General features: G+C 35.9%; 1 long non-coding RNA gene across 1 annotated transcript; it reads right to left on the reverse strand.

The window, feature by feature from the left end:
• Positions 1 to 1,642: 1,642 nt before the first annotated feature.
• Positions 1,643 to 5,611, reverse strand: LOC109248453 (uncharacterized). The gene is made up of 3 exons (XR_002072064.2): positions 5,473 to 5,611; positions 4,310 to 4,461; positions 1,643 to 1,973 (listed from the first exon to the last, which is right to left on the reverse strand). It is a non-coding gene; the product is annotated as an uncharacterized LOC109248453 (long non-coding RNA).
• Positions 5,612 to 13,418: the final 7,807 nt, after the last annotated feature.

Consider the following 13,418-nt stretch of genomic DNA (forward strand, 5'->3'; position numbering starts at 1 on the left):
TCAGTTACAAGATTTAAAACAATGAAGAACTGTGACATTAAACAGATGTATCAATTTTTGAAATAAACAACACAGAATCAGAGAGAGAGACTATGGAATCTTAGTATATAAAAGTGTAGACTTCAAAACAGCAGGGAAAGAGTAAATGCTTAAACAAATTATGTTGGGTCAATTGGCTGACCCCTTGGCAAATACCATGCAATAGTTATATTTCAAATCATGTTCAGTATTAGATATAATTTACAATTAAATGTAAAAAATAAAAACATAAAATCAGAAAAACTTGGAGAGTATATATATATAATCTTTGTGGTGGGGAAGTGTTCTTTTAAGCAAGACACAAGAGCCAGAGCTATGAAGGAACTATGAATAGATTGTTAACACAAAGTTAAAAGCATTTAACAATTTTTAAAGGTAAACTATTAATTGCTAAAATATTTGTCCCCCCAAAATGCTTCTACAAAGCAGTAAATAAAAGACAAGCTAAAGACAAATGGATAGATGTCGACCTGATTGGGCCATAGACCTGGGGCGGCGAAGGAACTGAGAGAAAGAGACGACAGTATAGCGAGGCACTGGGGACCCCCGAGCCAACAACCCAAGGTACTGAGGTTTATTGAGCGTCTTCTTATGTACGTTTTCAGGAAAAACAGATTAGCAATGGTTAACAACAGAAACTTAGCAAAACATGTCAACAATGTACATCTGATTCAGCTATCATACATATCTTGCGTACGAGAGCAGTCTTGCAGATACATATGTTTTGATAAGAATCTTTATGATAGAAGGAAAGACAAAGAAGAGAGTGAATGCACTGTGCTATATACAGCTGGCTTCCTTTAAGCAAAACATCCCTATCTGCCCACTAAAGAATGGAACACCTTTCCCAAGGTAATTCACTCACGTCCTTTCAGGTAATTAATTTTTAACTTCAGTATCTTGAGTTTTCTCAAAGATCTTGGAGCCTGAGCGAATATATGCACCTGCGGTCATTGTGGTGTTCTGTTCCCACAGATAGAGAATATAAAGACTATTTCAAAGCCTAGAAATATATAAAAAGATGTTTCAGTTTATTAAAATCAAAAGGACTGCAAATTAGAAAAGAATGAGGGGTTTTTTTGGTTTGTTTGTTTTGGGGGGTTTTGTTTTTGTCTTTTTTTTTTAATCTAGCACATTAGCAAAGATTGGTAATTTCAATCACTGGTGAGCATGTGAGGAAAAAATCATTCTTACATACTATTTGATGAAGTATAAATTGACAGATTATAGAACGCAAGTAGATAATATCTAAATATTTGGTAATCACCTAAAATATTGAAACACTTTAATCTGAAAACTCCGTTTTTAGGGAAACATTTTACCAGATCAAAAAAGTGGAAAAAAAGATCTATAAGAATGTTTATTTCAATGTAATACACATTTGCTGCAACCTACCTGTCCATCAATACACATTCAGGATTATATAGCTATAAAATAAAATCCAACTAGGCCACTAAAAAAGAATAGAATTTTATGTGCTGACATAAAAAAATTTTGCTATACATTATATAGTTACACTGAAAACAATGTGTGTTGTGATCCAGTTTATGTATATACCTATAATTCCATATAATTTTTAATGTGCAAAACAAGGTCATAAAGTTTATAATAATCACATTTGAAAGGATATGAATGAGTGGGGCTGGACAACAACATTTGGAGAAATATTTAAACAATATTTGAAGAAAATATTTGTGCAAAAGGTCCTTAACTATTTCTGTGACATGTTGTTTTTTTGTTCTTGAGACCTTTTGGTGCTAAATAATATGGGATGTAGGAAATGAAGAGGCAAAGGGATGGTCTCTTGACAAAGTCGTCTGGCTTCATTCTGTATTCAAAGAACGGGACTCTCTCAATTGTGGACACAATTTCAGTTTTGTTACGATGTCCTTCAAAATAAATTAAGCTTAATATTTGCTGAGTCCAGATGGAACCTGTAAAAATAAATAATCCTGTTTTCAACTCTGAATTGATTTTTTTAAATAAATGTTAATAGTAACGCTATCCATCTAAAAATTATTTGGTGCTTTTTATTTCTATTAACCACTCTTAATACACCAAGGAATTTGTTCAAGTTTTATGGGTTTTCTGTATTTTATATTAAAATTAATAAAGATAAAACCAAGGGCTCTTAGTTCCTTTTCCATACTCTGAAAAACTGTGGTTGTTCTGATTCCATGATAGTGGTGATCAGATTAATCCTTCAGCTTCTTCTCTGTTTTCTTTCTGTTTTTTTTTTTTTTTTAAATTTAAGCTTCGTTTGTTTTTGAGAGAGACAGAGTATGAGCAGGGGAGGGGCAGAGAGAGACAGAGGCATAGTATTGGAAGCAGGCTCCAGGCTCTGAGCTGTCAGCCCAGAGCTGGAACCCAGGAGCCATGAGACCATGACCTGAGCCGAAGTTGGAGGCTGAACTGACTCAGACACCCAGGCACTCCTCTGTTTTCTGTATTTCGTGTAAATTCCCTTTTTTCAGTTTTCTGTGGCTCCCTCTGTGGCTCCCTCCCTCTGTGGCTTCCTTAGTCTCCTTTCTTAGAACTTCATCTTCTAGAAATATAGACAAATGAAGAGCCCAAGTCCCCTTTCACTTTTTTTTTTCCTATTGAGCAATACAGGTCTTCCTGTACAATGTTGAAGAAAAGTAGTGACAGCAGACATTTTTGTCTTGTTCCTGATTTTAAATGCAATATTTTAATTTTCACTATTGCATATGATGTTTGTGGTGCATTTGTGGAGCTTTTGGTGCATTCTGTTTATCAAGTTAAATAAGTTCCCTTTTTGCCCCTGTTTGCTAATAGTTTCCATTGTGAATGGATGCTGAAATATTTTGAGTGAATGTTCTGCATTTATTGAGATGATAATTCAAGCTTTCTCCTGTACTCTAGTAATGTGAATGAACTACATTAATACATTTTTAGAACAATCTTGGCTCTTGAGAAAAACCCGTTTTGGTCACAGTGTATTTTTTTTAACATCATTGAATTTGTTTTGCTTGTATTTGGTTTAGGGATTTTGCAACTATGTTCCTGAATGTAACATCAATGTTCTAAAAAAGGGTCTGAGATACCAAGAATCTTGCAAATGTCACTACTCAACTGAATTGTCTGCATGACAGATTTGATATAATTTATGGTGGATCCTGGGAAGGCTCACTAATCTCTCCTCGAAAATGAGTAAGAACCTAACAGGCTGGACTGAGGATTGGTGTGAGGTGTCCCAAACACTTGGGCTGCATTAAATATAAGGGAAAAACTCTTATGGATGGCAGGGCTTGACCTATAACTAAGCAAACTGAAATGGCACCAATGTCTAAAGGAGGGAAAAAAAACCCATCAGTTGTGTGTTTTGCAGAGTGGAAGGATCCAGGGATGAGGCATGTGCTTACTCATTTAGAGAAAGTAAACAAGGTCATGAATTTCAAAGTAGATAGCAAAAAGGAGAAACTGAAGCATTTTCATGAAAATCAGGAATAATTACTTTTTTTGTATTGACTTTAGACTCCAGCATATCTTTGAGCAACATTAACCACTCTATACAACATTACTTCAAGGACAACAATCATCCTATATTCAAAAAAGCCCAACTTAAAAAATAAGCTTTTTTTGGAATAAAAGATTTTAAAACTATTTTAGCTTCAAATTATTTCATTATGGTAGAGAAATACAAAGCAACTAGAGTAATTGAAAAGCATACTAGGGATTAGTTCTGCATGAGATATGCTGCTAACAAAAATCCTACGAGATTTTTAAAATCCATTTTCTTCCATTCTCAGACCAAGCCAACAGGTCAACATTTACCAATCTGCTGTTGGCTCAATATTTGCTTTCTCCGTATGTGCCATCCAGAAGTGACAAAATATGTGGGGCACCTGGGTGGCTCAACTGGTTAAGCTTCCGACTTCAGCTCAGGTCATGATCTTACAGTTTGTGGGTTTGAGCCCTGCCTCAGGCTCTGTGCTGACAGCTCAAAGCCTGGAGCTTCCTTCGGATTCTGTGTCTCCTCTCTCTGCCCCTCCCCTGCTTGTGCTCTGTGTCTCTCTCTCTCAAAAATAAAGACTAAAAAAAATTTTTAGTCTTTAAATAAATAAAAGAAAAGAAATGAGAATATATGTATCCCAAATAACCCAGCATCATAGAGATTTTAGATTTATCTTCTTTTCTGATCCTAAAAGCAGGTCGGGCTTCTGTCAATGTCTGGAAAAGGGGACAGTTGTACATGTGTATTACCAAACCAGAATGAAGATTTAACAGGTGGCCCCCTCCTCAAACTTACCAGATTTTGGATATGCAACTATGAAAACATTGTCATCTCTAATTCCAAAATCTTCTAGAGTTTCTAGTATGTTAATATTAGTTGCAGAACGTGCAGAATAACAGTTTTTAAATTTTAATAAATATTTTTCTGTGTCGTCCATAATTAGTCACCTACAAGTAAAAACAGATAAAACTCTTTTCAGCTCCTTAGTGTTTTAAAATAATGACTAACACTTATTGAGTGTTCAATATGTGCCAAGTACTACTTAAATGTCACATGTGTAGCAACTCATTGACCGTATTATAAACCTTAAATGTGTTAAATTATTCAACCTTCACAGCAATCTAACTTTGCTAGAGGTATTGTTATTATCACTATCTTAAAGATGAAGTAACAAATACTAAGAGGTTAAACATCTTTTCCTAAAACAAAATGATGGAGACCTTATCATAATTCCAAGCGTACAGATGTGGAAAATAAGACACAAAGCTGGTCATCAAACAGCTCCAGGTTGCCCAGCTATCAGAACTGGTAAGATTTGGTGCCAGGAAAGTTGGCCACAGAGTTCATACCTTTAATCACCTTACCATGCAGTTTCTTAGTATTTTCTATTTTTATCCTTTACAGTTCTAAAATTGTTACAGCAATAGAGAATGTTTTAATGAATGTACTTTTCATTTTTGTTTTTTTTTCTCCCCCTGGAACGTAAGGAAGCTCCTAAGGCTTTGAGATCGGATATGCTGTTTCAAAAGAGTTGTGGCAAATGCTCCGCATGAGTAATTGGAATTGGTTTTACTTTGAAAATGTTACCTTCATACAGTTGTAAGATACTGCATGGCAATTATATTTTCCGATGGATGTTTTTTCAAAAATCTGAACTAAATCTAAGTAAGAAAGTAAAAATTAAAATAGGAAGCAAATAGTCTAAAGGATATGTATGCAAAAATTGAGCCAGCCAAGCTTTTCTTCATTAGCTCTGCCTGAGAAATCTGTTCTTGAATTTAAATAGATGAGAGAATCTCAGAAGCTCTAATAATATTAGGTTAGAACCAGCATATATTTCAGTTAGATAGTTTTTAAAAATCTTTGTGCCACCAAGAAAATGAACTTGTTGAATATGGGTTTTCTAAGTTGCGTGTCAAGCAACAACATTTACTTTCTTCATAAACAATATAACTTACCTGATTAATAGGGGGAAGTCAGAGGTTAGAGTTTTGCTGAGGAAGAGTAGAAAATAACTCGTGTTAGAATCATGTGGGTTCTGGGTAAATGTTTATAGTTGTAGGCCCTACACCAGCCCTGGTAGAATCAGAATTTGGGAGTGTGACCTAGAAATATTCATTCTAACAACCCCTTCGTTACCACCAAAAAGTGAGAATCAAAATAGTGATAAAGCACTGTTTTGGTTTTAATGGATGTTTTACCTCAACCTCTGTAGAAGCCTTTGTGGGATGTTACTCGACTACTTAAATGATCCAATTAAGTCCCTACTGACTTGCCAGAGGTCCCTCACTTTAGTTGAAATTCAAGTAACCTCAACTAAAGAGAATCAAGGATAGAATAGACTAGCTATAAATCACAAAGAATAATTTCTGGGGCGCCTGGGTGGCTAAGTCGGTTAAGCGTCTAACTTCGGCTCAGGTCATGATCCTGCAGCTTACAAGTTTGAGCCCCGCCTCGGGCTCTGTGCTGACTGCTCAGAGCCTGGAGCCTGCTTCAGATTCTGTGTCTCCTTCTCTCTCTGCCCTTCCCCTGCTCATTCTCTCTCTGTCTCTTTCTCTCTCTCTCTCTCTCTCAAAATAAATAAACATTAAAAAAATAATAATTTCAATAGAGGTAGATAGAGAGCTCTTTTGACGTTGGCTTCACAAATTTTCCAGGAAAAACCTTGGAGAACTCAGCTTTTGTGGTGTGGTAGGGAGAATTTGTATCTATAAAATGGACAAATGGGGAAGTCCATACGTAGGAAATATAGTTGAAGTGAAAGGCAAAGATGAAATTGTGAGTCACTATTCACACTCCTCTTGGCACCCCATAATGCTCTACACACACTCCCCCCCACCAAAAAAAAAAATGCAGAAACTCGAGGTTGAAAAAGAGGAAAAAGTGTCAGGCAGCCTGCACAAACACTCTAAATGGGACTTCTCTTTAGCTATTTATTTTCTGTGTTTTGTCTGTCTTGCACAGTCTCAGGAGACAGAAAACATTATAAGAGCTGCTGTGTCACAGAAACAAGAGAAAAAGAGTGGGGTGGGTTCATGTAGGATCTCAGGTTTGTCAGTCATATATTGTTTGCATCTTCTTGATTAATATGAAGAAAGTGATTGTTTAAAGAAAAGGGACACTTGTGTCTCCCTCTTATTCTTGCTTTGAAGTTCAAAAGAAAAGGAGGAAAACAGAAAAGTGAGGAGAAAAAAATACATTTGTATGCTGAAAAGAGGGTGAGCAAGAGGCTTAAAATCTACCCTTTTACTGCTCACTGTTACAGATCAACTGATGAAGCAAAATCTACCACTGATATAATTTTAAGGATGATAGGGATTAATGTGTTGTTGAGAAAGAAATACTCCCTACAGAATTTGTCTTGGTCAATGAACCATGTTCTATGGAGTCAGAGGGTAGCTCAACTTGGATAAATAAATTGGGTAAGATTTTGTTGACATTAGGAAAAGCATATCTATTTATTCCAGAAACAACAAGGAAGTCAAAACTGTTGGCAATACTAAAAAGAACTACAGATAAACAGTCGTCATATTTACTTAACAAATACTATTTTTTTTTAAAGCAACAACTTTCTTGGGCATGGAGGTGAAATCTTTTAGAAATTAGTGAAATTGGTGAAATTTAGAAATTAGTGAAATCTCTCAGATCTATCTCATGTGTATTCTTCAGGTCTTTATTTGCACCATCCTATGTAAATCTGGCTATGGCTAAGGAAGTTTCCAAGGGCCTCATAAATTTACTACTTGACTTCGTTTTCCAAAACGCCCAGTGTTGTCCATCCTAAATACATCCTTCCAGTTATTTTTTTTTTAGCAGACATTACAGAATGTTCAGCCCATATTTTCTGTATTCCATGATAACTGGCATTTGTATCAGACCTTTTACTCATTGTTCAGTCATCCTGCCTATGCAAGCTGCTTTTTTTTAATGTTTATTTGTTTTTGACAGAGAGAGAGAGAGAGACAGAGCATGAGTGGGGGAGGGGCAGAGAGAGAGGGAGACACAGAATCCGAAGCAGGCTCAGGCTCTGAGCTGTCAGCACAGAGCCCGGCGCGGGGCTCCAACCCACGGACCGTGAGATCATGACCTGAGCCGAAGTTGGACGCTCAACCGACTGAACCACCCAGGCGTCCCAACAAGCTGCTTTTTGATAATCATTCTCAGGCTTCCACTAATCACAGAATTTGATCCCAGGGGAGAATTTTAATCCTTTCAGTGTCTAAATCTTCACCGTAAGGAAATAGGGTTCAACTTGTGGATAGCTTAAGCTTGTAAATGTTCAGCTAATCTCATGTTTCACACAATGTTTTGTAAATTAAGACAGTCCATTTTGTGAGAATGACATAGCCTTGAGAAGTAGAATCAATGGGAGTAAACTGCTTATTAAAGTGAATAGCTCAGCCAAGAATTTCTGATTTTATAACATGAATTTTCATTGAACTGAATGTTGTAGGGGCCTTTTGAGATGTTTGAGATGTTTGAGTTCTTTCTCTCTAGACCATTCTGTAATGGCACCAGAGTAAAATGGACAGTACCTCATCTGTGAGCAAAGGAATTATTTGTTTCATTTCCATACTGAACAATGATATGGTACATCTAACAACTAAGAATATTACCAATCTTTTTGTTTTCATGGAACTTTCCAATGCTTAGTGAACTCATAGTTTTCTGAGACTTCTCAGGGGGTACTCTATTCTAATAATAGTCTGTTTGACGTATTAACTAAAGGCAAAATGGAAGAAAAGATTTGGCAATCCCTGCGTAATTGTGATACAATAGCCTTTTCCTTATCTTTACTCCAAATAATCAATTCATCTTGTCTTTTTACATCTTTCAAGAGCTCAAGGAATTGGAAGCACATCACATCATATGACATCAAATTATTTCATGTCATATTTCCTACCTCTTTCTGCTGGGGGACCAAAAATCAATGAGAAGTCAGAGCAATTAGCACACCTAAAAACAAGATCTTGGCTTCTAAATACCATTCTCTATTTAGAGGAATCTGGAGATATGGTTGATGAGCATTTGTCATGTGTTATGCATTTGTCTTAAAACATGCATAATGTGGTAAGCAAAGTTACAACCCCCTCCCCAGAAATTTCCATGGCCTATTCACCACAACTGTGTATGTGTGGCCTTAACATGGTAAAAAGGACTTTGAAGATGTAATTAACATTAACTAATCAGTTGACCTTAAAATTGGAAAACTAGATAATCCTGGATTTTCCAGGTGGGGACAATGTAATCCAATAAACCTGTAAGGCCAAAGATGAAGGCAGAGGGAAAAAGTCAGAGAGATTTGAAGCACAAGAAGAAATCAACAGGCCATTGCTGGCTTGAAGGTGGAAGGGACCATGTGTCAAGGAAACAGGAATCCCAGTCTTACAATCACAAGGATCTAAATTTTTCTGAAAACCTGAATGAGTTTGGAAGTGGATTCTTCCTCAGAGCCTTCAAAAAAGAACACACTCCTGCCAACATCTTGATTTCAGCCTTGGAGACCCTCAGCAAAGAACTAAGCCATGCTATCCTGGACCTCTGATCTGTAGAACTCTAAGATAATAGGTGAGTGATGGTCTAAACTGTAAATGTGGTCATTTGTTATGCAGCAATAGGAAACTAATACTCATTATATTTTGATTTGAAAACAACCCGATGAGTTAGATCTTGCAACACCATTAAAACTGAGACATACAGAGATTAACTAATCAGTCAGACAACTGGTAAGTGGTGAGCTTGTTTAGCAACTAGATGTGTCTATGGAAACCAAACTCTTTAATACTGCTTCTTCTAGAATTACTAATAACACAGCAGCTTTCCTCGACCTATTCTCAAATTTTAAAAGGCTCAAATCTTCATCTCTTGATGTCCATTTCTATCTGAATTTTGAGTATATATATATATATATGTACATATACGTGTGTTTATATATCTATATCTATATATACATATATATATCTTTTAGGCCATTAATTCCAGTTTCAACTGGGATGATCAATTTTTCTTCCAATGAATGTAAAACATTCATTAATTGGATGGTCATATTTTAAGCTTAAGAGGGACTTAAGAATACATATATGCTTTGTATCTTTTAAAGTGATCTTAATTTTTTTTTCTTCAAATTTTTCTCATTTTTTTCTCTCACTGGCTCCTGGGGTTTGTTGTATAGAGCTGGGATCTGGATGCTGGAATGTGGTATATTACCTCTGTGGGTTAATGGCATATAATTTTGTGTTAGTTATGATATCTTTCTGTGTACATAAATTTTACATTTTAGATAATCATATCTATCAATCTTTTCATTTATGGCATCTGGATTTGCTGTCTTGCTTAGAAAAGCCTAACTTAACTCTAAGACCAAAAAACAGCGTATTTAATTTCCTTACCTTTGCTGCTATGTTTTTTCAAGTGTAGATTGAATTTTAGATTTTAGTTTATCAGGAATATTAGTTTCATAATTGATAATAATAATAATACAGTTTAATTTTCTTTCACAACATCAAGTATTCAATTATTTTATGAATAACCCTCCTATGAGTTGAAATCACATATTATTTTTATATATGTACTAAGACTCATTTTTACACTTTCACCTATTTATGTATTAGTGCTACATTAAATTATACTTGTTTTATAGTATTTTAAATATGTAGTAGGATAGTTGCCTATTCTCTACATACACTCATAATCACTATTTTTGAAAATGTCCTTGAATAGTCTCATACACATTTTTTTAAAGTTTACTTTAAATTTAGTTTCCTAAAAATCTTATTGGGCTTTTGGTTGTCATTAAGTGAAATGTACATATAAAAAAAATTAACATCCTTTTTAAAAATGTATTTATTTAAGTAATCTCTGCACCCAACGTGGGGCTCGAACTCATGACCCCTAGGTCGAGAGTCACATCCTCTTCCAACTGATCCAGCCAGGCACCCCAGCATCCTTTTTTATCTTATTTCTCTCTACACAAGAAGTACTTCTCACCATTTTTAGTTATGTTTTTCTTTTTTCCAATTCTCGAGCTTTTTTATAGGGAAGATGGAGGTATAGGAGGATGCTGGGCTCACCTCGTCCTGCTGATCGCTTAGATTCCACCCACATCTGCCTAAATAACCCAGAAAGCCGCCAGAAGACTACCAGTTCTCTTCATAATGTTTTCATATGATTATTGTTAAACTTCGTATGTAGGTATCTTACAATTTTCACATTTTTTGTAAGTTTTTGCTTTTTCCTCCCCTTTTCTATTTCTGACTGGTATTGCTCTCTCTCCCTGGAAGTGCACCTCTCCAGTTCTTCAAGAGAACCTACTGTGAAGGTTGTACTCAGCTGAAGGCCTTCAATTTCTATAGCTTTGGATCTGCCACACTTCCATCCTAAGGTCAGGCTTTCCCCTGGTTGCTTCAAGCAAATGACTACATCTCGAAGTGCTATTCATTCCAGGCCATTTCTTCCTGAGATAGAGTTTCTTTCATAGAAAATCTTGTCTCTGGCTCTCCCTTTGGCTTTGTCAAGAATTTCTCAGAGCTGCATAAAAGATTAAGGCCCTTCCTAGCCTTCTTTTCCTTTCTCTTTGCACGGGTACCAGAATTGCATCACTATCTGAAGGGACTCCTCACCTGCTCCTGCTCTCTCTCCTCTTATCCTTCACAGATATATCCCCAGCAGATCTCTTGAGTGTCTAATTCTGTCCAATTTTTTAGGGGCCACTGCTTAGAGACAACCCAAACTGACATATGCCCATGTAAAGTAATCAATTAATTTTGCATATTTTATTTTTAGCCATCTTACTAAAATCTCTCATTAGTTATATCACTATTTTAGCTAAATCTAAATGTTTTTGTATAAAGGCATATTAAAATGCAAAGAAGATTTGGAGGTGCTACCTTTCTTCCCATCTATCAGCAGGTCAGGAAGAAGTGGGTGTAAGACAAAGGAAGAAATAGAACTTAAGGGTATTGGGTTTAAGGTTCTCCCTGTCATCTGTGTGTGTCCAGAACTAGGGATTATGTAGTAGATAAGGACCACTTAAGCTTAATGTGGAGAACAGCCCTGCTTGAATCTCAGTTCTATTAATTACTAATTGTATGGCAGGTTATCTAAGCTATCTAAATCTTAATTTTCAAAATTATAATATGCTGAGAATTAAAGTATACTGTAGGACCAAGTACACAATTCTAAAGCTGGCTGCTCTTGGAATCAGTTCTCAGTACTATCCCAAAACCTGTATGTCCAAATTTTCTAACAATAAAGTGGAACAACTCCACAACTTGATACCTTAATTATTAGCAGACATAGTTTTTTTCACTTGTTCTCTTTTACTTACTTACCTAATTCATATTCATTTCAATGGTTACAAAATTATTTTGGGTGCAGGTTCTAGTTTCTGTCAAGGCAGAGACTAGTTTCATGTTCCCAAATAACCTCAGGGTCTAGCACACAATGATCAACCAGCAAATACTTGTTCATCAGAAATAAACAAACAATTCAGTTGTTGCAATCATTGTCTTCTAATCAAGATTACAAATCTGTAAAACAGCTTTCCACAAAGATTCTATATCAGTCTACGTCTCTTGAAAAGCTTATTACATTATTACAGTTTATGTAATAAATGAATTATTACAGTTTATGTAATCCATCATATATTCTTCAGCTCTGTTTCCAACGTGTTCTATACTGCTCCAGGATGATGGTTAAGCACTAGGGTTGTGTTTGAATTGCAGTTCTGCAAGTCACTAGACCTTGGGCCACATTTATGCCTATTCTTAGCCCCAAGTTCTTCAAACAATTATAAATAATGCCCCTTTAAAATTGAATCATAATAGCATATATTATTCTTTCCCCCATAGGAACTAGACGGCACACTCAAATTGAATAATGTTTAATGAAGAGACTTTCATGCTGATGTGAGCTGCCATCAGGGAAATCTCAAGGGTGCCCCACAGCTAAGTGGGACAATAGGAAATATCTGTAAACAGAACCCAGACAGCTGTGTGTAGAGGGCTTCCTGACAGGGCCTAGGGCCACAGCAGGCTGAGATATTCTCAGAAGGGAGCCAAGAATAAACACTACATCCGTCAAACCTTCATTCAAAGACCATTGATAGAATCAAACCAGAAGCCAGAAGGCAAGGCCGCCCATTGATATAGTTGATATAATGCCTAGCTCCAAGTAAATAACAGAGTAGAGAATGGGAGAAAATCAATTTGAAGCACCAAATGGAAACAATCCAGCCATCTCATGGGATTGTTGAGCAGATACACTTAGAAAATTATCTAGTTCTGCACATGTGAAGCACTTAATAAACTTTAGACCTTGTTAGATATCATTACTAGATAACATTAGATATTACTTCCATTGTTCTTTCCCCCATATTTCTGATGTAACAGTTATACAATGGACCCAAACTCTTAAAAGAGTTAAAAATTTATTTTTATTTAAAAAGATTTTAACATTTATTTATTTTTGACAGAGTGAGACAGAGCACAAGCAGGGGAGGGGCAAAGAGAGAGGGAGGGACACAGAATCCAAAGCAGCCTCCAGGCTTTGAGCTGTCAGCACAGAGCCTGACTTGGGGCTCGATCCAGTGAGATCATGACCTGGGCCAAAGTTGGATGCTTAACTGACTGAGGCACCCAGGAACCCCCAAAATTTATTTATATTTCAAAATTAAAACATAAAAATTATGTTTAAAATTATTATATTTTTAAGCATAGGCACTATAAGGAAGTGTTAAGCATGTAATTTGGAATCTGCTATCTTAAATTCACTTCTCATCTTAACCAGCAATATATAATATACAAAGGATACTAAGAATATCACCATATTATATGGTAGATATTGAAAAATTAAATGAGAAAACACAACTGAACATTTGGAACAGTGTCTAGAATTTGGTAAGGTG

Source organism: Panthera pardus, unplaced genomic scaffold, assembly GCF_024362965.1.
Source record: "Panthera pardus isolate Hobbes unplaced genomic scaffold, ASM2436296v1 HiC_scaffold_17, whole genome shotgun sequence".
Classification (NCBI taxonomy): Eukaryota; Metazoa; Chordata; class Mammalia; order Carnivora; family Felidae; genus Panthera; species Panthera pardus.